Genomic DNA, 21,349 nt, shown 5'->3' on the forward strand with positions numbered 1-21,349 from the left:
CACACACACGCGGGTTTTCCCCGTGCACCGGTGCAGCGTTTCCCTGCCGCGGGTGCCCCGGCCCGTGTCCCCCCCGCCCGTGTCACCCCGCCCGTGTCCCCCCCGGGCCCGGGGCGCTGCCGGGGGGCGCGGGGGGCGGCTCCGGGCGGGGTGCGCGGGGCCCCGGCCGCAGCAGGGCCCGGCCCGGCGGGGCGGAGCGCAGCGCGGCGCAGCGCACGAACTACATCTCCCGGCAGGGCCGGCGGCAGCGCCGGGCGGGCGCGTCACTCCGTGGCCGCGGCGGCCCGTCCCTCCGCCGGAGCCGGGTGTCGCCTGGCGGGCGGGCGGTGCCCTCGTCCCCCGCCTCGGCCCGCACCCCGCGCGGCGCCCATGAGCCTCCCGCCGGGCGCCTGACACCGCCGCACGGTAAGGCCGGGCCGGGGGCCGTGACACAGCAGCCGGGGGGGGGGGGGGGGGGCACGTCCCGCCTTTTGTCTGCTCGGCGATAACAGCAAATGTCGCCGTGTCCCCCCGGCCCGGGGGTGCGGGCGGGCCGCGGGGCTCGGGCGCCGTCCGGCGGCTCAGACCAGGGCCGGGGGCTCGGCCTCGGGGCCGCGGCCGGGCACGGCGCTGGGTGAGCGGCCTCGTCCCCCTGGCTCCGCGGGTTTATTTGTCTCCGTTTGTCGCCCCTTCCCCGCGGCTGGCCGCCCCGCCCGCGCCGTGCCCCGCTCCTCAGGCCGCGGGGCCGGGCTCTGGAACCTTCCCGGCGGGCTCGGGGCCCTGGGGGGGCAGGTCCCCCCGCTGCCCCCGCTCCCCGCTGGGCCCCTCCGGGCCGAGGGGGACACACCCATCGGCTGCGAGCCCCCGGCCGGTCCCTGTCGCCGGTCCCTATCGCGATGCGAGCCGCGCACCCTTACCCCCGCGGCGGCGGCGGCAGGCACGAAGGTACCACCCGGCGTCACCCCCGAGCATCGCGGCGGCGGGGGACACCCGCCCCCCGCATGGGGTGTCCCCGCGGTGCGCCCCGGAGGTGGGGGCATCGCCCACCCCTCGCTCGGTGCCGGAGCGCGGCGGCGGGTCCGGGAGGGCTCGGTCCCCGTGCGAGGCCACGGCCGTCCTTTTCCTGCAGAGTCACTGCGGCCGCACGTGGGCTCGGGGACGGGGGGTGACGGCGGGGGACAACAGATGTCAGTGGCAGGGGAGCAGCCGGCAGTCCCGGGGCGGTTTTTGCCGTGGCTGCCCCCAGCAGTGGCGGGCGGCTGGAGCCACGGTTGCTGTGCGTCCCCAGTGCCTCAAAACTCAGACCGTGGAGTTGTTTTTCCATAAAGTGAGACTGAGACTCGTCTCCCGGGGCTGTTCCCTCTGTTGGGCTCCTCTGGAAGGGGCGAGACCCCCACCAGTAAGACCCCACACTGGATGAGGCGGCAATCCCATTCCATTGGAACTGGGCAGGTGCTGTTGCCCAGCGTGGGGAGGAGGGCTGGAGTGCCCCAGGCCCCTCTGGAGACCCGGTGGCTCTGAAATCTTTTCCATGTGTCTCGCTGCCACTTCACTCCCGCTCCAGTAATCCGTGCTCCTCTTCCTCCACCACTGGCAGGTGCAGGATGAAGCTTGGAGTCATAGCCTCATTAACAAAAATGAAAGAGTTGGGGGGGGGGGAAGCAGAAGATACGCTGAGTTTCCAGGTTGTTTCTCTCAACTCAAAGATACCAAAATAAGACCAAGTGATTTAATGGACCCTCCTCTGCAAAATCTAGGAAGGCTTTTCAGTGGTGGACCATTCTCTGAGCATCCAGGTGCTGTCAGGGGGAAGCCACACAGGACAGAGAGGGAAGCGTCCTGCTCAGCTTATGGTTTACGTGACCCTGACAAGCAAATATTCACACTTTATCTCCAGTAAGTGGAAAAAACCTGTTTCATTGTCTTGATCCACATTATTTTTTCCTGTAAGGACCATAAAGGCTTTGCTCTGTCCATGCTGATGCTGAGGTCCAAGAGAAAACCTTGCACCGGATTTTATTCCCTCAAGCCTTGTGTAAAATTTGTAGGCTGTGGTTTCCCCGTGTTAAGCATGTTATCTTTGGCAGAGAGACGGGCAGTGTCTGTTTTGGGGAGCTCAGGCTGCGCTGGTGTGTAAAGCTCTTTCCCTCTGAGCTCTGCTCGAGCCCTCCTTGCGAAGTGGGGGCTGCGCTGGAGGGCTCTGCAAATTAAGGTGTTGTGGTTAAAGTGCTGTGGGACTTGTCCAGCTCTTGGGAAACATGGTTTTTTATCATTTATAAGATCTCAGGTTGCTTTTAAAGGAAAGCAGAGGAGCAGCAGTGGGATGCTGCGGGTGAAGGTGATGTGGGGAAACGACTTGTCTCAGGTGAGCTGGAGGGTAAAGCCCAGCACCCAGGAGCTCCCTGGCTGATGGGAGACCGGAGAAACCATTTGTGGAGATGCACTGAACACCAGCTCTGCCTCTGCAGTGGGATTTAGGAGAGGAGCGAGCCACCTGAGGGCCTTGGCTGGCTTTCACACCTTCATTCCTGCAGCACAAATGGGAAAATGGGATGGGAATGGTCTACAGAGGGTTCCTGAGAGTTGTGAAAAAAACCCAACGTGCAGAGCATGAAAACATGCTTGGTAGTTGTTAGCCCTTGATCCAGACTGTGGAAGGGAAAATGACAAGGTGCTGAGCTTCATCTCCAGATGTCCCTGCTTCACCACTCGGGCTTGGATGAGAAAAATAACTGCTGAGCATCCTTGCTTTGGGGTGAAGTGCTCCACTGAGTTCATTCCACTGTGTTCTCCTGGTGAGGAAAAGTTTTGCTGTGCTGACTCTCCCCTTCCTCCTCATTCTGGGCCTCTCCCTCCTGTTTCTCCTTGCAGCCGTCCTTGCTGCTGCCTGGTCTTTTCCCAGCAGGAGCGGTGTGAAATTGTGGTAGTTATCGCTGGCTGAGTTTTTGCTTGCAGGTCCCTGCAGAGTGGCGAGAAAACCCTCCTGGACTTCACCTAATTTCATGATCTTGCTGCTCAAGTGAATCTTTGGGGTCCTGTGTATTTGTGAAGAGCTATACCTAAAAGTATAGCAAGACCCTGTGGTTTCTGTGGAAGCTGGGGGCAGCAGATGAGCTATTGCAGTAGCTGTTTGGGGAACAATTAAATACTGCTAATGATTTCATTGTTCTTCAGTTTGGCAGACACATGCCATTGTCAAGTTTCAGAGTTAACAGTCTGCTGCTCTGTTTGGGGGAGCTCCTGGTCTTCATCAGGCTGGGGAAAGGACAACCGTTTCTGTCCTGAAAATCAGTATGCATCGAGGCTTCCGGATGGGTAATCTCCATAAATGCTTGGGGATGTTTTTGTGAAACTCCTCAGAGAAGGTGCAGTTCTGCTACCTGAGTATAATTAGTGCATTACTGAGTCATCTGAAATAAAGGGCTTGTTTAGCTAACCGATAATTTTCTGTTTGTTTGAGAGACCGGCTATTTTATTTTTTATTGATATATATGTGTGTGCATATATATATAGAGAGAGTCATTTACAATATAGGTGCCGTGCTGGTGATCCTAATATGTTTCCTGCTCAGTTCAGACTGAGATGGGGATCACATCGGATGTTCTCAAAACTTTTGTGCGTTTAACCATCAGCTTTCCTGATAAAAAGAGAGAATTTGCTTCTTCCGTGTCTGCCTCGGGCTGTGCCATGGTCTCAGCTTGCTGGACTCTGCGTCGTTATTGTTGGTCTTCTGCAATGTAGAGTATGCCAACGGCAGCCGGGAATGGGAATGGTGCCTCTACAATGGCTTTTTGAGATCTTTGCTGTTCAGGTTAGCTTTTGGAGACTGCTTCTTTGAGGCAGTCCATGGTCATCTGAGGCTTTAGGGACCGCAGGTTGACTGGTAGTCTCATGTTTACTTCAGAAGAGCCATCGCTCCTGTCTCCTCTCCTAGAGACAACCCTTGGCCTGTCCCCCAGGCACGTAGCAGCTGTGGTAGAGGAGAAGAAAAACCTGGTTTCTTAGGTGGTAGGAGAAGCCATGGTGACACAACTAAACTTCTGCCTCTGCTATCTCTGCAGGACCAAATCCTGCCTTGCCTGTCGGCCGGGAGCTTGCCGCAAGAGTATTTCATAACGTGCAGCAATTAATCGAGGGCGTCTCCTCTGTGGCCACCAGCACTAGCTCAGCTTTGCCTTCTTCCCGGGCACAGTTGCGTCCACCGTGCCGCTGGGTGGTGGTGGAATTCATCTGCGTGTCTCAGGTGGCAGGACAGAAAGGGTTATGGGTGGGATGACATGTTTGTGGCAGTTATGTCCCTGGAATGGGGAGAGGAGGTGAGCAGCACTGTGGTGTGCCCCATCCCTTGGTGTCACATCATGCCTGCGTGACCTGAGGATGCACATGGGCACCCACAGGCTTCTCGTTTCTCTACCAGCAATTTTAATTGGCCTTAATGTAAAAAACCCCCAACAATCAACAACCAAAAACCAAACCAGCCAACCTTCCCCCTCCTTCTGGAGCTGGCCTGGCTCGTTGGGACCGGTTTGTACAGCCTGTGCTGCCCTGGGAAGGCTTCACCACCACTGGAGCCTGCCCTGTGCCAAAGCGGGAGCTACAGGGAAACACACAGCTTCCCCACCAGCTTCCCCACCTGGCTGCGATGGGGAACCATGAACGGGGTTCATAATTAATTCTGAAAAATGCTTTTGAACTCATGAAATCCTGGAGGAGCTGTGTTGCTTGGCTTGTGTTCACTGGGACCTTGGGAGATGCTTGGGAGAAGCTGATGCTCACAAGCAAGCTATTGCCATCCCTCTGCCACCGGTTGCGTTGGGTGGTAGCCGGCACAGTGGCACGGGAGGCGAGTGGCTGGGTTGGTGTGGGAAGGGTGGCATGGGAGGCTGCGGCACGGCGGTGTCTGGGTGTCACCAATTGGCTGTGCCATGCCATGCGGCAGGGGTGGCGCCCAGCCCATCCCTAGGCTGGTGCTGAGATGGTCTTCTGCAAGTAAGTAGGTATGAGCCCAGGTGTTCTGCATTACTTGATTAAATTTCGTAAGTCTGCCTCTGCAAGCAGGATGCTTTTCAGCTGGAATGCGCTGCAGGTGTTCCAGGGGTCTTGCCTGTCGTGAGCATTGAGCAGCTCCTCTGTGAGGCCAGAGCTTTGCCAACGTGGAGCTGGTCGTGGGTGGCACAGACATGGGCGAGACCGGAGCTGGGGTGCGCTGCGAGCTGCTCCTGCTCCTTGGTCCATGGAGACACCGTTTTGGGGCCACCACCTTCTGCAGGTGGCTTTGAAGGGTGTTTTATGCCTGCGAAAAGGCATCTTAGTGTTTGCTAATGGGAGATCTTGCAGGAATAATCGTGGGGTGAATTTTAAAAGCTTTTTTTGTCCTGCAGAGAAGCGTGCACTCTGGTTGCTGGTGGACTGTGATGTAGTCTAGGTCCAACCGAGCCAGCCCCAAGCAGTGGTCTGCAAATGCTGTTTTGCTTTTGGGTGCTGGCATCCCCCTGCGTTATGTGGCCAGAAATACACCCCCTGGGCTGGAGGGCTCTTGGGCGCTGTGTCCAGCCGCAATGAAGCCAGAGGGGATTTTAATAACATGCCATCAAAAATACCATCTTGGGTACCTGGGCAAGAGAGGAGAAGAAAGCAGGAGGGGTTGTGGTTGTGCTGTGGTTGTCAGCTGGAGTTGAATAACAGAGAAATTTTTTATGTTTAAGGTGGTGTTTGCTTTGTATGGTGAGAAGAGACAGGGGTGGATGCCTGCACCCATGGGAGCTGTGTTCCCTTAAATCAGGGTGTATCAGTGGTCCAAGAAATGTCTCTTCCCAGCTGGACAGTTAGCTTGGAGTTGCCTTTGATTACATTTTTCTCTGGCTCGGGAAGTCAGGCTGGTGATTCTAAAACTTGCAGCAGTAATTTTTGCAGCTGGATGCTTTACAGCAGGATGTGGAGGCTTGGGGTGCTTTTGGAAATGATTATTTTACTTGCCATGTGCATATTTCATCATGCGAGCCAGTAGATGAGTTAGGTGGAGTTTTCAGGGTCTGTGGGGTCTCACCGTGATTCCTAGAGATGCCTCTAAAGGAAAAGGAAGCCACAGGTGTGGATGAGGAGGCTGAAGAGCTGCAGGTGACCAGCTGTGGCGAGGTGATGGATGGCTTTCTCCGGCAGCTTTTTCCCCTTCTTTTGAGACCATCAGTTTCTCGCATCCTGATGGCAGCTCTGCAATGAAACACATGCTTCTGGAAAGCTCTTCGGGTAAACAGCGAGTTTTCCATCCCTTCCTGCATCCCTGCTCTGTCCATCCCCCTGCTGGGCGGGTGCAGGCAGAGGAGCGTTTTTTCCTGCCTTTGCGTGTGCTCAGAGCAGCACCCAGGACATGGTAGCCCTATGGAGCGGCTGGCTGTCGGCAGAGCCACAGCATCCTTCCCTGCCTGGATGCTCCTAATGCAGAGATTCACCCCAGGGTGCTGGTCCCTTTCCCTCCCTCCTGGTTTTTGGAGCATCTGCAGAGCACACGTCGTCTTTCTCAGAATCAGCTGCAAGAAGGGATATTTGCACAGCTTTTGGGTTTTTGGGTTTGTTTGTTTGTTTGTTTGTTTAAAAATATATTTTTATTACATGAGGTTAAAGGTTTATTTATTGACTGCAAGCAGGCACTTTGAAGCTTCTCCTCTCTGTTTCTGTACTTGCCTTTTTCTTTTTTCCAATTAACAGAAATGAGGCTTATGCACTCAGAAAGGCTGTCACTCGCTATTCCTCCAGAAGCTTTTTTAACCCAGGGACTAATTTCAGCCAGATTTGACAGTGGAGTGCAGGTTTCAAAGATGAGAACTTACAGGCTGTAAGAAAGAGGGTGGAAAAGGGAAATCCAGATTTCTCCCTGCCTACAAGGAAGGAGAGGCTGCAGCAACTGTGAGCTTAAATATTAGCTTTCTGGGTGCAAGTGGGTTGGTTAACTTGTGAAGTACCTTCAGTAATTCACTAAATTTTCTTCAAGGAAATAATCGGAATCTTCTTGAACATGGGGAAGGAAGAGCTGGCTGTGGGGATGCTGCCAGGTAGGGTGTGATAGATGATGCTAATGACCTTTAAAGGTCTCTTCCAACCCAAACTATCCTATTCTATGCTGCCACGCTGTTGTCCCAGGACTCTGTGCTTGTTTATGACCTCCAAGCTTGGAGTGAAAAGCTGGTGGCTGATTTCTCTCCAGAGTCTCCTGCCTGTACCAGTATCCTGCGGTTAAGAAGGGTTTTCCAGCCTTGAGCTTAGCGTTGCTGCCTGTCTGGTGGCATGGGTTGTCAGGCATTATGCTGATACTGTTCCCGATAGTGACGTTTCACATACTACCACCTAGAAGCTTACACAGAGTATTTGCAGGCTGCAGGGTGGATAAAATCTGTCCCCAAAAGCTTGGCCAGGCTCTGCCCAGGCTCGCTGCAGTTTCCCATCGAGACTGAGGTTGCGGCTGGCAGCATTGTCTGAAGGAGATGAGGCAGCAAGTGCAGTGGCTTTTTGGCATCATCAGTGGTCCATGAAGTTGCCTTGGAGCTGAAGCTGCTGTTAAAGCGATTAGTGAACCCCCAGGTCCCAAAGGAGTCGGGGGTGCTGCTCTGCCCCTCTCTGCTCCTGACAGCCTTTCCTGTTACAGCTGCAGCACAGGGCTGCCTTTTCTGTCCCTTCCCCTTCTGCTGTCACTGTATGCACGTTGATTTATGTTGTGTATTTTTTTTTTTTTTAACTGGGGATTCTCTTCCTTTTTTGTCAGCTCAGAGAATGATTTTCCTTACGCTCTTCTCTATTTAGGGCTCTGGGGGAGGAAGTGATTCAGCCTTTCCCCTGCTCTGGTTTGCACAGTCATCCTTGCTGACTTTCCCGAGGTTTTCCTTGAGCACCTTCATTTACGCTTGCTTCATTCAGCAGGAGCCTGCCTGCCTCCTCACCGCACGTTTCGGTGGGGAAGGGCTCGGTGGGGGAGGATGAGCTGTCAGCAGGAGCTTTCCCTTTGCCGGGGAGAATAGTAATGCAGCGAGGAGGACACGCTGCCAGACCTGCAGCAGCTCTGGGTCTCCTGCTCTGCTCCTCATCCGTGAGTGCAGACGTCTGCGGGGAGGCAGGCAAGTCCAGCCAAGTGAAATTTTGGGGGCTAGCCTAGTCATGCTGTAAAAAAATTGATGAGAATTGATGGCCTGGGCTCACCAGGGAGAGGAGGTGACTCCGGTTGTGCTGCCGGTGCTGCCGAAGGATGCTGTACGTGCCCAGGCACTGATAGGAGAGGTCTGTGTGGATGATGGATGGATGATGACGCTCGCTCTGTGCAGGACTGCTGCCAGCTTGCCTTTCACGGCAGAGCTGAACCAGCTGCTAAATACCAGGGAGGAAGCATTGCTTGCTCTCCGCAGGGCTTTCAGAGGATGCTGCTCAGCGAGAAAGTCACTAAATCGTCTGCCACTCTAAGTGATACCGGGCATTTGGCGTGCCGGGTACTGTATTAAAACCAAGTGCATTAGTTTCAGGGTTAATTGTTCTCCTGTCCTGGAAGCCAGCACAGTTGGCTGCAAACACTGCTTCTTTTCAAAGGGGAGAAAGGGAAAATAAAAGAAGAAGAGACTCCCAAGCCCCCCAGAAGCCTTTCTCTCCCTCCCAAACCCAGGGACTCAAACCTTGAAAGAAATTTTGATCTGCTCAGGAAATTCCATCATGCATTGCTTCTTCCTTTGTTTTATAGAGTACTTGGAGTAGGCGTTAATCTTTGTCTCAGATTTTATCTTCTCTCAAATTGTTACTCTCAGGAGTAGTAATTTGTACATGATGGGATCTCCGCTGAGGATGTATGTGATGGAATCCATGCTGGGCAGATCTTACCTCCACGGCGGCAGTCCCATGCCTTTACTGTCCTTTGCTGACGGTCACTCTCCCGGGTGGTCTCTCAGCTCCTGGGTTGGCTCTGGCAGGGAGCAGTCTTTTGTGAGCAGGTGTTGCTGGAGATTGGGCACTGTTTCTGCGGTAGCTTATGGTGACAGGTCTGTCCTCACTCTTGGTCTGTGTGGTGCATGCAGCAGCGTTTGATCCCACTTTGACATGGCTGAATTACAGTGAGAGGTGAATTTTAGTTTCGCAAGCCTTTGGTAGAACGTTGGTGACTCCAGACGTGACTTTACTGGAGCTCATACTCCGTGAGCAAGGACTTCTTTGGTGATCACAGTATTCAAGCTTTTTTTTGGTGTATATTAACACCTCATTTGGCAGCAAGCGTTGTAATTATTGGTACGGACCTTCGTCGTGACCCTGCTGTGCCAGCTGCTGGAGAAGGACTGAAAACTGAAGCCTTTTGGCATGGTGGGGGATGGCCTCACGTCATGGGATCGGTGCCAGCAGAGCTTTTAATAGCTTGATAATATTAGGCTTGCTCAGCAGGGCCAGACCAAGCTTCTGCAGCACGGCTGAAGCACTGCTAAGGTACCTCCAAGTGCCTAGGGGCTACTTGGGAGTCCTCATGTTGAACAGCCAAGTGTGTTTGCTGGTGGCAAAGGTATCATGCTAAGTGCCCCAGAACAGCAGAAAATCTTGGGGTAAGGAGCACACAGCCCAGGACCCAGAAATTACATTTGATCTTTATTGGGATCTCTGTTGAATCAGACCCGTCCAGATGTTTCTGGAGAAGGTGTGGAAGCCCTGCAGGAGGCAGGTTTCACCTGCCCCTCACATTGCTTACCTTCTCAAGGTGCTGTTTGCCATGGGAAACGCATGGAGGAGGCTGTCTCCTGGTGGTGCAGCCATAAATACACAAGGAAAAAGGGTGGTTGGAAAGATGAAGGAAGCACTTTGGAAGGAAGCCATCTCTTCGGTCTGGTAGTCAACAAATACGGGTGTACGCTAACGGGTATGCTGGGGGTTAAGCTGTCTCTATTAAGTAAATGCAAACTCTGAGAATATCGGGATATTTTTACAAGACCCCCCAGAAAACTAAGCCTATTGCTTCTTGTAATGCCCGTGTCAGATCATACCTCTCCTTCCTTGAGTCCCTGGGCCAGCCCCCTGCAGCAGGTGGAACGTGGGTGCCTGGGGGCATCGTGTTGTCTTGTCTAATTCTGGCTGTTGTGAGACAATACAGGCGTTCAAGTCAAGTTTTATGGGAAGCACTTAACCTTTCTTCGTGATAAGGTGGTGGCTGATGTTGTGAAAAAACTTGAAGAGTTGTGGGTGTTGAGCAGCCAAGGTGAGTATTTGCGTGGAGGTGTAGGGTGTGCTGCGAGGTCTGAAGTTGGTCATCACCTAGAAATGCCTCAGTAACCCAGCCTGGGTTTTGCTTGCTTGTGTTCATGTTTTTTTCTTTTCTTCTAAGAAATCCAATCAAATCATGAACCTGTCAGAGGCCGTTCGTTAACCAGTGTGGTCGTTGTAAAGCACCTGGTGGTGTGACTCTCGGGTCTGACTGTGTGTCAAGAGGTGGATCTGTTGATTGTCCTTCCTTCCGTCCCTTAATGCTTCTGACCTTTTCCACGTATCTACAAGCGTTACAGTGAGCTTGACGGGAAGTGTCAGCCACCAATAAAGCCTCCCTCTCCTCCGCTCCATAGGCTGAGCAGCCTCAGATTGCATTTTCCACTTACTTTCTTGATTCTGTTTATCCGGTTCATTACAGTAGACACATCCATTGTGTGCTTTCGGCTTCTCTCTTCTCAGGTCTCTTCCACGTCACCCAGGGACACGAGTGAAAAGCTGTAGCCTTGTCCTCGCAGCACCTGCGCTCACTCAGGCCATATTAGCTCTCTTCTGAGCATCCCTGTTTATTGATTAAAGCATTAGGAGGAATGTCAGCTTGGAAGCAGTGGGTTTGATTAGCCAATTATTTTAACAAAAAAACAGTGAACTTGTATTCAAAGTACACGAGAAGCTGTAGCCCCTATTTTCTAATGTGCTGGAGGCCGGTTGGAGTACACAACCAAATGGGAGCACCGGTCGGGAAGCTAATGAGAGGAGCTTGCAGGCTGAGTGTGAGATCGCGCATGAGGTTTTGTGCATGACCCAGGAGCGTGGAAAAATATTGTGTGTATTTAAGGGGGGGCTACTGGTGGCTGACCAGTGAACCGTAGTGGCTGCAGGAACTTCATGGTTACATGAAACGCGTGCAGGGCCGCTGAGTCTGTAGGATACTCTTCTGGTGTGAAGGTTGGGTTTAACTTCGATCGATCAGTCTCTGAAGTAGTTAAGTCCTGGTGGAATTCATGTACTGGTGGAATGCTCGGCAGTTGGGAAAAGCTTGCTGGTAGCAACATAGCTTACTGGAGGGACAGCTGTGTGGTCTGAAAGCCTGAGGCTTCACAAGAGCATCTCATATTGGTGTGTGTGTTGCCTTGAGCTGTCCAGGGAGCCGATGAAGGTTGTAGGGGCAAGCGGGAGTATTGGTGAGGCGTTCGCAGAGAAGCAGCTTAGAAAAAATGTTGGAGACACCAGTGAAGGAGTATCTGCCTTCACTGTTGACAAAACCAAGTTTTTTGAAAGTGGTGGTGGGGGAGGTGTTGATGCAAGTCACCATCTGGAGGGAGACCCTAAAGCCCAAGCACTAGGTGACTTGTTTCTGTCTTCTGGCTTGGAGGGTTGGCCCTAGTGTGGGGTGGCCGAGTCGGAGCCCGGTGATGGCTTTTGCGAGGTACAGGTGGGGGGTTAAGGAGAGGAGGGGGGTCAGGGCAGTGAGCACATCTTCCTCGTTGGTCTCCCTTTCCTGTGTGCTCCGTCCAGTGTCAAACAGCTGGCCGTGAGCTCGGTGCAGCTCCCACTCTGGGGCTGTCGCTGGGGTTCTTTCAAGTCCTTGAGCCCCGAGGCTGCCAGGGTGGGCAGAGCTGGTGGCAAACGTCCAGGAAGGAAGCGGTGGATAACAGAAAGCCTCTGGCTCCCTTTTTACAGGGAAAGGTGCGTGCGTAGGCTGTACAGGACCATCCTCTTTGCCTCCTGGAGCTTTGCTGGCTGTGAGTGATTGTCGAGTATTTGAGCTTCACATCAAACTCTGTTACCTCTACTAAAGGTCAGCCTGGACTTCTGGGCCACTTGCTGCTGGGAAGAACTTTCTTCTAGTTTTGATTAAGTTGGAGGTAAGACCTGGTGACTTTGTCCTGGAAGTCTGGGCTAAGGAAAGATCTCCCTAGGAGAGATCCTGGCATTACTCTGGATTGAAGTAGCCTCTGAGAGTCCTCTGGTCCAGCCCTCTGTGCAGGGCCAGCTTCTGCATCAAACCTGCCTGCTCAGGGCCTCATCCAGCTGAGTCTTGATGCTGTTTCCAAGGATGGAGACTGCAGACCCCCTTGGGTCACCAGTTGGGTGCTGAACCATGCTCGCGGTGAAGGAATTTCCTAATATTTTCTAATATGTGGTTTCCCATGCTGCTGCTGTGATCCCAAGACCTTGAGGTGAGCGGCTGCAGTGCTTTGCTGTTGGAGGTCTTTCTGCTACCAGCCCTTTCCATGCCCCTGACATATTGCTGTTGGCTTTCTCAGCTCCTCAGGGACATCACCACTTTCTATCACGGCAGCAGCCTGTGTGTGCATGTGTGCACTGAGAAGGCTTATCACCAACTGACCTAATTATTATAATCTCACTCTTCCCTAGATAGTGCACGTTTCCTTGGCTCTCAGGAGGCTTCCCTGGTTTGTCCAACTGCTGTTTGATTTCTCATCTGTCTTTTAATAACATTATGCATTTGCTCAGGGTAGGTAGAGCCAGAGAATAAGGTTTGTAGCCAGATACAGTGCAATACGTGTTAACTGCCTTTCCTGTTCTGACGGCCATCCTGCTGGGTTTAGTGGCCCTAGCCTGTCGTACCTTCCAGGTGTTCCCCCTGCATGTGTTTGCTTGCAACTCAGCTCTTCACCATGACCACCTCTTCCCCCTGCCCTGACTGTACACATGCATCCTCTTTACTGCAGAAATCCTCTGGCCGCTGTAGTTCATGGGTGAAAATTGTGCATTGATGCTTTCTGCCCCATTTGTGGATGCAGGGTTGTTGCCTGTACCTTTTTTCTGGTTGTTGCCTATCCCATTTTTTTATTGTTGTTCCCTATCCCTTTCTTTTTTTACCTTCTGCCAGACCACTTCGATTGCCCTGCACTCCCTGCTGCTGATTCTTCCTTCCCTGCCTGCTCCCTTTCCTGTTCATAGGGGGTTTTCTGGGTACAGATACAGGCCAGTTACCGTTTAAAGGTGCCACATTCTTTTTCAGCAAGACAGGGATTTGCAGCATGTTAACAGGATTTAACAGCTACTTCAACACAAGTAAAATAAAGCCTCAGAGAGAAAAAAAAAAAAAAAACAAACCAACCCAACAACAAAACATTGCATCTTGGGGTGAGTTCTGTCCGTTTAAAAACTTAATTTTCTTTCTGAAAACTGAAGTTGGGAGTTAGCCCTGTGCCGTCGGAAAGCTTCTGCGGTCCCCGTTGGGCAGAGAATAACCTGACGTAACTCGGTGCCTCCTTGCAGGAGCAGGGCTTACCGCTAAGCTTCCCGGTTGAACCACCTGACGAGATCAAGAGAGGTTAGCAGCACCGCTGGGGCTTGGTGGCAGAGTGGTTTGAAAAACAACAAGTCAGCAACATTATCCTGAGCACCTGGAGTTTTTAATCCCCGTGTCATGTACAAGATCCAGTTTGACCTGAAAGGGAGTGGGAGAGGATGCAGCCGGGCATCATCTGAGCATCAGAGAGGCTTTATGTGTGTTGGGGTTTCTGCAGCCCTGGGTGTTATCTTGTGCAATGCCTGATAGTCCCTGGAGAGTAAATATTTCCTCCTGGGGCAGAGCAGCCTGTGGAGTTGCTGGGAACAAGTCAAAACAGAGGGATTGCTGGGAAGATAAAGCCCAAGAGGGCTGGCACTGGGATTGTGCCGTGCATCGCACCTTGCCTCCAGAATTGGGGCTACAGCAGTCCCCCCTCTCTTTGAGGGGATGTGGGTTCCCATTTTCCATATTCCCCTCTTCTTTGGAGGAAAAAAAAAAAAAAAAAAAAAGGATGTGAAGTTTCCTGAGGTTCCTGTGACTTTCTAGCATATATGTGAATTGCAGTAACACTTCAATTTACGTCTTCTGTCCTGGAGCATTGCTGCATCCTTTGGGTGAGGTACCCCAAATTATCCTCAGATATTCTGGATACTCCTCAACATCAGCGCATAGATTGGATAGTGCAAATAGTTGGTGCTAACTGTATTTTCTGTTTTTCCAGCTAATTAGCCTGTAGAAAAATTACAATAGTAAGGGTAATTGTGGGGGATAAGAGGATTTTTAACTGGGGCCAGTGAAAATAGGTATTTTTATTTCATTAAAACAGGAAACAAAATAATGTCAAATCAAAGAGGCTTTATTCAGTCCAAAATTAAATCAGTTTTTAAGTCTTTTTACACTATAATAGAGCGCTGTGGAAATTTAGTGTACATCACCATGAAATGAAAGTAAAAACCCTTTGTTTAAAAATTCCAAACCCTAAAAAAAAGTGAAAGAACTCTTTCCAGCGTTTTCTTCCCAGTGTTTTGGCTGCAATGACTTGGCCAAAACTATTTAAAATTCACGAAGTCAAAGTTGGGCTGCTGGCAAACAAGTGATTTTTAAAATTTTAATTATTACTTGATGGGTTCAGCCTTTTGCTTCTGTAAAAGTGTGGCAGAAACATGACCCTTATCCCGTGCCAGAGGAGGGGACACCTGGGGCTGGAGTGCCTGGTGTCACCTCTGGTTCCTGGCGCTGGAAAGCATTAGGCTGCTTCTGGATGTCATGGCTGTGTGTGGGTGCTCACCAGCAGCAGGGTGTTCCTGTGGACTGGGGGTCCTCCGCCAGCACAGGGTTTCTCCAAGGTCCCTCTAAGAGGGAAGAGCCCTGAGGAGCGGGGAGAGCCTGCCCCAAGTCCCGGCGTGGTGTGGTGACGTTGGCGTTTGTTGTGTCTTCCTCTGAAGTCTCCAGGTGCTTGCAGTAACTGAGGGCTAAGGCGCAGAGTTTATTTTCTTGATCGCTTGTATTGTGTAATTTATTCCAGAAGTGCCTTTTCCAGTCCCTTGTTAAGCTCAGCTAGTTAATTGGTGGGTCATAAACATCCCTCAGATGCCCTCATGAGACCTGCACTGTACAGGCATCTGAGAGCTGGCAACAGTGGGCTTCCACCTGCAAGGCCCTTTAGTGTGAGATACCATCTGGATGTATAGCATTATGCAGTCTCTTGATTAATCAAATTCTCCCTTACCTCTTTTTTTCCCAAAGCTGAATAGTTTGGGTTCTTTTTTTGTACCTCTTAGGTCAAAGATACATGAACAGCAGGCGTCCTGCTATGATGTTCCTGCTGAAACTGCTGATGCTGCTTCCCTTTGTTGCAATTGCAGTCCTCCCCCCCGTTCTCGTTATGATTAACTTCGGGGCTGTTAATTGCTCGGTGTAAGCAGAGGCTGGCCGGTGCAGGGAGGTGCAGGAGGGGACTTTCTCAGATGCTGACGTGGCCTGGGTTGAACTCGTTTGGTCCCTGCAGCTGTATTCAGTGGGGCTGCTGCATGGTGGAGGTTTTCACGGGAGGACCTTCATGATGAACGTGAAGGACCCTTCAACAAAAGAACAAAAAAGTAGTGTAAAACTAATTCGTGGATGTGTTTCTGGGTTGTCCTCATGCATTCAGTCCCCCAGTTGCTGTTTGGGGGTTGGTCCTAGGTGTGGCTCATGGGTTTTCTACTGTGGAAAGGTGGAGTCTTGGGGTGGACACAGCTAGCCTGAAAGGTGGATCCTGTTGGTCTTTGATATCTGCAGGTGGTCCCAGGTCCTCCAGTCATCATCCAACCCTGTAGAAACAGTGTTTCCTTTGGGTCAGGAGTCAAACTTACCAAAATAAGTATTCCTGGCACTGTCCCTGGCCAGGCTGTGTTTATGGGGAAAAAGCTGCTTTTGGTGCCTTCTTGGCCTGCTTTTTCTGAGCTGCTGGGTTTTTACTGAGTGCAGGTACCCCAGAAGCATTCTGATAAGGCCAAACGGACGTTCATCAAAGACCTTCTAGATCTGTGATGCCTTCCATGCAGTAGCACCTTGAAGTTCCAAGACCTCTTTCTTCCTCCCTGAGCTAGAAGGGAAGGCCAAGCATTTAAGGTAAGTCCAAACAGGGCTTGTTGCATTTTACAAGAGAGGGAAGTGCGGCACGGTGGAGGAGCCAGCAATACATCCCAATCACACGTGCAGCACGTGTTGCACTTGGGTCCATGATGGACGGAGCATTTCATAAAGAGCAGCTCAAGGACATTTTGGGATGAACTTGAGGTTCTTGTCCCCAGGACACCAGCAGTGATGCTGGGGCTCAGCAGGGTGCCTGAGAGCTGAGGTTGGCAGAAGGGGGTGATGTTAAGGACCCTGACAGCAGGGCATGTTAGGACATAGGGCTGGTGGATCCCAAGGCTCAGCATCTTGTCTTGGTCTGGGCCAGTCATCCAGACTGTTGTTGCTGCTGGTGGAGGTAAGTAGACACTCCCAAAGCTCACTTGTTCTCATGTTCATGTCAAAATAGGTCAGCTGTCGTGTCCTGGAAGTACCTGTCTTGCAGTTTGCTTTGTGTTAATGAAAACCTCCCTGTCCTCCAGGCTCAGCTGAGTTGAGCTGCTTCATTTACCTCTTATTAATCAAACACAGTGGTCCCCTGGGCAAGAAGTGTAGCCGTACAAGTGCAGCATCTTTACCCCCTGGGGTTTGGCGGGCTGCTCTTCCCATCTTTATCGCTGGCTTCTCACAACCCCTCACTTGCTGTGATTCAGGGAGGGGAATAACCAAAGGGGGAGTGGGGCTTTTGGGGAGATGTGTGCCTTCGCTGCTGCTGCAGAGCGTCCAGCCAGCAGAGTGATAGTCTGGGAGTGATTGTGAAAAAATGCACTTCAAGCCTCAAAAAGGCTCTGGTGGCTGGCCAGTAACTTCCGAAAATTCCTGTCTGGGGAGGTGCTTTGCCTTGGTATTTGTGGACTAGTTCCTTGAGGGAGGGGTTATCCTGATGAATTGGTTCAAGCTGTCTCATGAGCCACTGGACAGAGCTAAAAGCTGGGGCTGGATTTGAGAGGAGGGTTAAGCTTGCGTCATCGATCTGTGCCACTTAGGCAAAGTGAAACTTGGAGAGGGTCTGGAGCCAGCGTGGTGGGTCCACAGAGAGCTGGAGCCTATCTCTGCCACGCAGCAGCATCCGCTGGCTCAGCAGGAGCCTTGGTGGGTGCTGTGGTACCCGCACTGGGTCACGTCCCTTCCCAGGGTAGCTGCTGGGAGCCTGGTGCAAAACCCAGGTGTCACATTTGCTCTCCTGATTGCTATGGGAAACTATGTGGGAGAATGTGCAGGAGATCCTCATAGGCTGAAAAAATGTATTTAGGGTCTGCAAGGGCATCCTTCCAATCAGTGGGAGCTGTCTTAGGTGATGCCCTTTGCCCACAGTAGTCTCAGGGAGCCGCGTTTAATGCAGAGAGTCCCTCTGGTTGGATTGCTTTTCCATAACACAGTCACTTTGCTGGATGGAAACCAGCTGTCTGGACCATGTCCAGTGTGTGTGGCCAGGAGCTAAGGAGGACACTCTGTCCAGCCCCAGGTGAAGGGAAGGCTTTGGTGATCAACACAATCCCGGGTCAAAAACCTGTTCTTAAATTCCTTAGATGTTTGAAGGTTGGATGCCTTTCTGGGGTGTGTGTCGTACTCCTTCATTCTCCCCCAAGCAGAAAGTTCAACAGGTAGGTAGGACATGGGATGCTGCTTGTGGCTTTTTCCCTGTCTTTGCAAGCGGCTGCAGCTCTTATATACTTAAATCTGGAGGAAGCCAGAAGCAGGGACAGCGGTCCTGGAAAGCTCAACTCTTTTTTGACACTGATGTCCCCATTCCCTGGCCAGCTCAGCGTCACAGTGGATTTGCTCGCATGGTGTTGGACACCAACCCCACAGGTTTTCCTGTCCCTTTGTGCTTCCTCAGAGCTTCGTTTGGTACCCTGCTTCTTTATTATTATTAGACCAGAAGCATTATGAGGAAGGGACTTCTTTTCCTTCTGCATGTAAAGAATTGCCAATTTCCCAAATTCTTTTCCACTAGATATTTAGGAGCTCTCATGGGTGGTGGTGCCATGACCACTGCCTGTATGGGAAATCAATAAGGTCCATGGCTGATGCTCCCAGGGTGGCCATGATGTAAAAGCCAATCTGCTGCTTATTTTATAGCTCGAACATTTGAATGCGGTGGAGGAGCGGGGGTCCAGGATCCAGAGGCAGGTTTTGGAAATCTTGTTTGTTTGTGGGTGTTGTTGAGTGGGGGTTTTAAGGGTTTTGGTTTTTTTAGCACTGAAGGTAATTAAAGATTCAGGAGATCTCTGAATATACTTACTTGTGCATGGAGTCTTTCAAATGAGTTTAATTAGCTCAGAGAGGGGCATGGTAAGCTGTTTATTTTCTTTTTCCTCTGCAAAACGACAGAGGTTTACTCTGGATTATTTTTCTTTCCAGTTCCATTTCAACAGCTCATGTTGGGCAGACTGCACGGAGATCCCTTGTGAGCAAGGCCAGCCTTGAATCGTAGAGAATTGTCTCTCCTTGAAATCTACAGCTTGGTTTGCTCATGTAATCCAAGCCCAAATATCACTGAATCTGAGGCTGGGAAAGATTGTTCCCCTTGGTCAGAGCAGCAGGAACCTCATTGCAGGGGTTTGGACTAGATGATCTTTAAAGGTCGCTTCCAAACCATTCGATGATTCTATGATTCCCAGGAGGAGAGGACCAGCTGGTGGCTCCTAGCACAAAATCCCCTCCACCCGTCCGGAGTGGCAGCTCTGGCGTTTTGGCTGGTGGCCGAGGTATGTCCTCTGAATGCTGCTAAAAGCCAGCATACGGGTGCAAAAATACTCTTTGCCAGCAAACTAGGGGCATGGTTTAATAGGGATTAAGCACCCTCCACGCCTGCCCTGCTGCTGACCGGGGGATGCCGCTCCCGCCCCATCCCTCCCCACCAGCAGCCACCCGTGGGATGGATTACTTCAGCGGGTTGACATCTCAACTTAGAGTTGGATGTATCTTTTAGGATTACTGGGCTTTTCACAGCCCAAGTGCCCATTATACTGCCTGGGTGCCTGGAAAGAAAAGATTTACTTTCTGATAATGGTTTCCCTTTGGTTATTTGGAAAAGACAGTACGTGGCAGCCGGTGCCGGCGTGTGAGCCCACGGTCGAAACGTGCGATTATAAAGTGTACGGATCAGCTCGTTATTACAATACTTTTATTTAGGATGTGGGCCGTGCTCTCTGCCTGCAGGGTGCTGCCTGCACAGGGAGTTTTGCACCCTGGCTGCTGCTTACCCCCTGGGACCGGGGATCGGGGCTTACCCCCTGGGACTGTGGAGGAGCTGGGCAAAATACAAGTATCGCTTGCCTGAGGATTGCTACCTGCACCATGCGTCATGACAGGGCACATGCGTGTGCACGGTGTACATGTACAAGCTCTTCTGGTGGGAGAACATCCTTCATTCATGTCTTCTAGTATAATTCCTGCAACCAGCATGTCCTACCCACCCTGCCGGTGCGATGCCTTGTGCTCTTGAAGGAGAAGCAGTGCAGGTCCAAAGAGGAGATCATAGAGCACGAGTTAGATCTGTGCTTTTTGGCTATTTCTTCAAGCATTTTTATTTGGCAACGTTTCCTTTGTAAAGGTGAAAAATAACAAGGATAAGATGTAACGTGGACTCTTGTTCCATTAGCTTTTAGCAGAAGCAGAGAATGTGAAAATGGATTATGTCTGACTCAAGTTCACTGTTTCTAGTATCAGCAATGTAGAGGTAGGTTATAAAAGGCTGTTCTTGATTCAGGCCTTGGTGGTTGGAGGTTTTTTTATTACCTGTTTTGGGTTTTATTTCTAGACATGCTGATGTATTTCCATATATTGAATTTGTCTCAAAATCAGGGGACGGAGAGCACGCCTTGCTGTCAGGCTGCAGCTGGAGTGATGCTCCAGCAGACTCCTTGCCCTGGCATCCCGTGTAGTGGAGCATCCCACCACAGGGTGGGACTGGTGTCTGTCAGATGGCCCATAAACTCACCTCCATTCACCCCCTGAAGTTCAGATAGCAGTTTTCTTATTTGTATGCTGGGTTTTCCTTTCTTTTTCTTGGCAACATGCATCACAAGCCAAAGGTAACATCTCCCCTTGGGCAAGGAAGCCCATCTGGTGGAAAACCTCTCCAGCCTCATGCACAGATTTGACATGCTGAAAGACTTTGGTCCTAAGGGTGATGAGGCTTTGGTTTTGTGTAAAAAGGAAAAAAAAAATCCACCTCCCAACTGCAAAACATTCCTCATTGCAGTGAAGCAAGCTACATAATAAATTATTCTCTGGGTGAGAACAAGGGTTTTCTGGCTTTCTGGTTATTCCTCTCCCTTTCTTGCTGGATCACTGTGTCAAGGCAGCTGGTTTGGGCCAGATTCTGTGCCCTTTTGCACTGCCTCTTTTCCCCTCCCTTCCCTGCTCCCTTTATTTCAATGTTTATTTTAATGGCTCTGTTTTGATGCGCTGTAGCATTCGCCCACTCAGTTGCAAGCCAGGCTCATGGATGGCACTGCAACGTGGCAGCTGTTGGGCTCCTGTCCTGTCACTTGGGCTTTTCTGCATCGCCGGGTACCAGACCTGAGACTGGAGGATGATGAAATATATAAAATGCCTAGCCAGCCGTGGATGGATCAGTATCTGAAAAGCCTAAGGCTAGCTCCAGCAGCGGTCGCTCAGTGTGGTTTTCAGAGGTGTTTACATCTTAATTAGAAAAGGGTCGGATCCAGGGTATAATAATTTACATTGCTGCACTTTATGTTTTGGCATTCCGAAAGATACTGGCTTTGGAGCAGCAAATCCAAACCAGACACATGATGCTTCATCTGTGCTCGTGGAGATGCAGCAATACCTGGATGCGGGGAGTCTTGGTTCATCTCGATTGCTTTCATTTTCCATAGTAACTGTTCCTGCAGCTTGCTGGATACAAAAGCTGGCTGCCGGCAATAAAGATAAACTGCTCGTTTCATTCACCGGGATGCTCTCGCTGCTTTAGAAAGACACGTTGCTAATTACTTGTTGTTGGAAATGGGCTGGATTAGGAGAGAGAAAATATTGCTGCTGAAGGAGCTCATTAAAAGGAGATGCTGGGAAGCAAACCCGATGCCCCCCCGGCTGTGGCCGTGCTGATAGGCAGGGGTTCAAACCCCAAGCACAGACGGTCAAAGGTCCGTCAGCATGAACTGCTGCCAGTGTCAACTGGTGGACGGTTATTTGCAGAGTCAAAGCACACGGAGGGTTTCACCTGACCTGATAAGAACTAGGAGAGTTGTTCTGCACCAGCTGCTCTGCCCTGGTATGTGTGGTTGAAGTATCTCTCCCGGG

General features: G+C 51.4%; 1 protein-coding gene across 4 annotated transcripts in view; it reads left to right on the forward strand.

Moving 5' to 3' along the window:
* Positions 1–300: 300 nt before the first annotated feature.
* The window catches only part of CTIF (cap binding complex dependent translation initiation factor), a 141,293-nt gene continuing 120,244 nt past the window's right edge, over positions 301–21,349 (forward strand). For all 4 annotated transcript variants that reach the window (XM_040580438.1, XM_040580439.1, XM_040580440.1 and 1 more), the window contains exon 1: positions 301–405. The gene's annotated coding sequence lies outside the window, so the exon portion shown is untranslated. The remainder of the gene's footprint in view (positions 406–21,349) is intronic.

The sequence above is a fragment of the Falco naumanni genome, chromosome Z (assembly GCF_017639655.2).
Source record: "Falco naumanni isolate bFalNau1 chromosome Z, bFalNau1.pat, whole genome shotgun sequence".
Lineage (NCBI taxonomy): Eukaryota > Metazoa > Chordata > Aves > Falconiformes > Falconidae > Falco > Falco naumanni.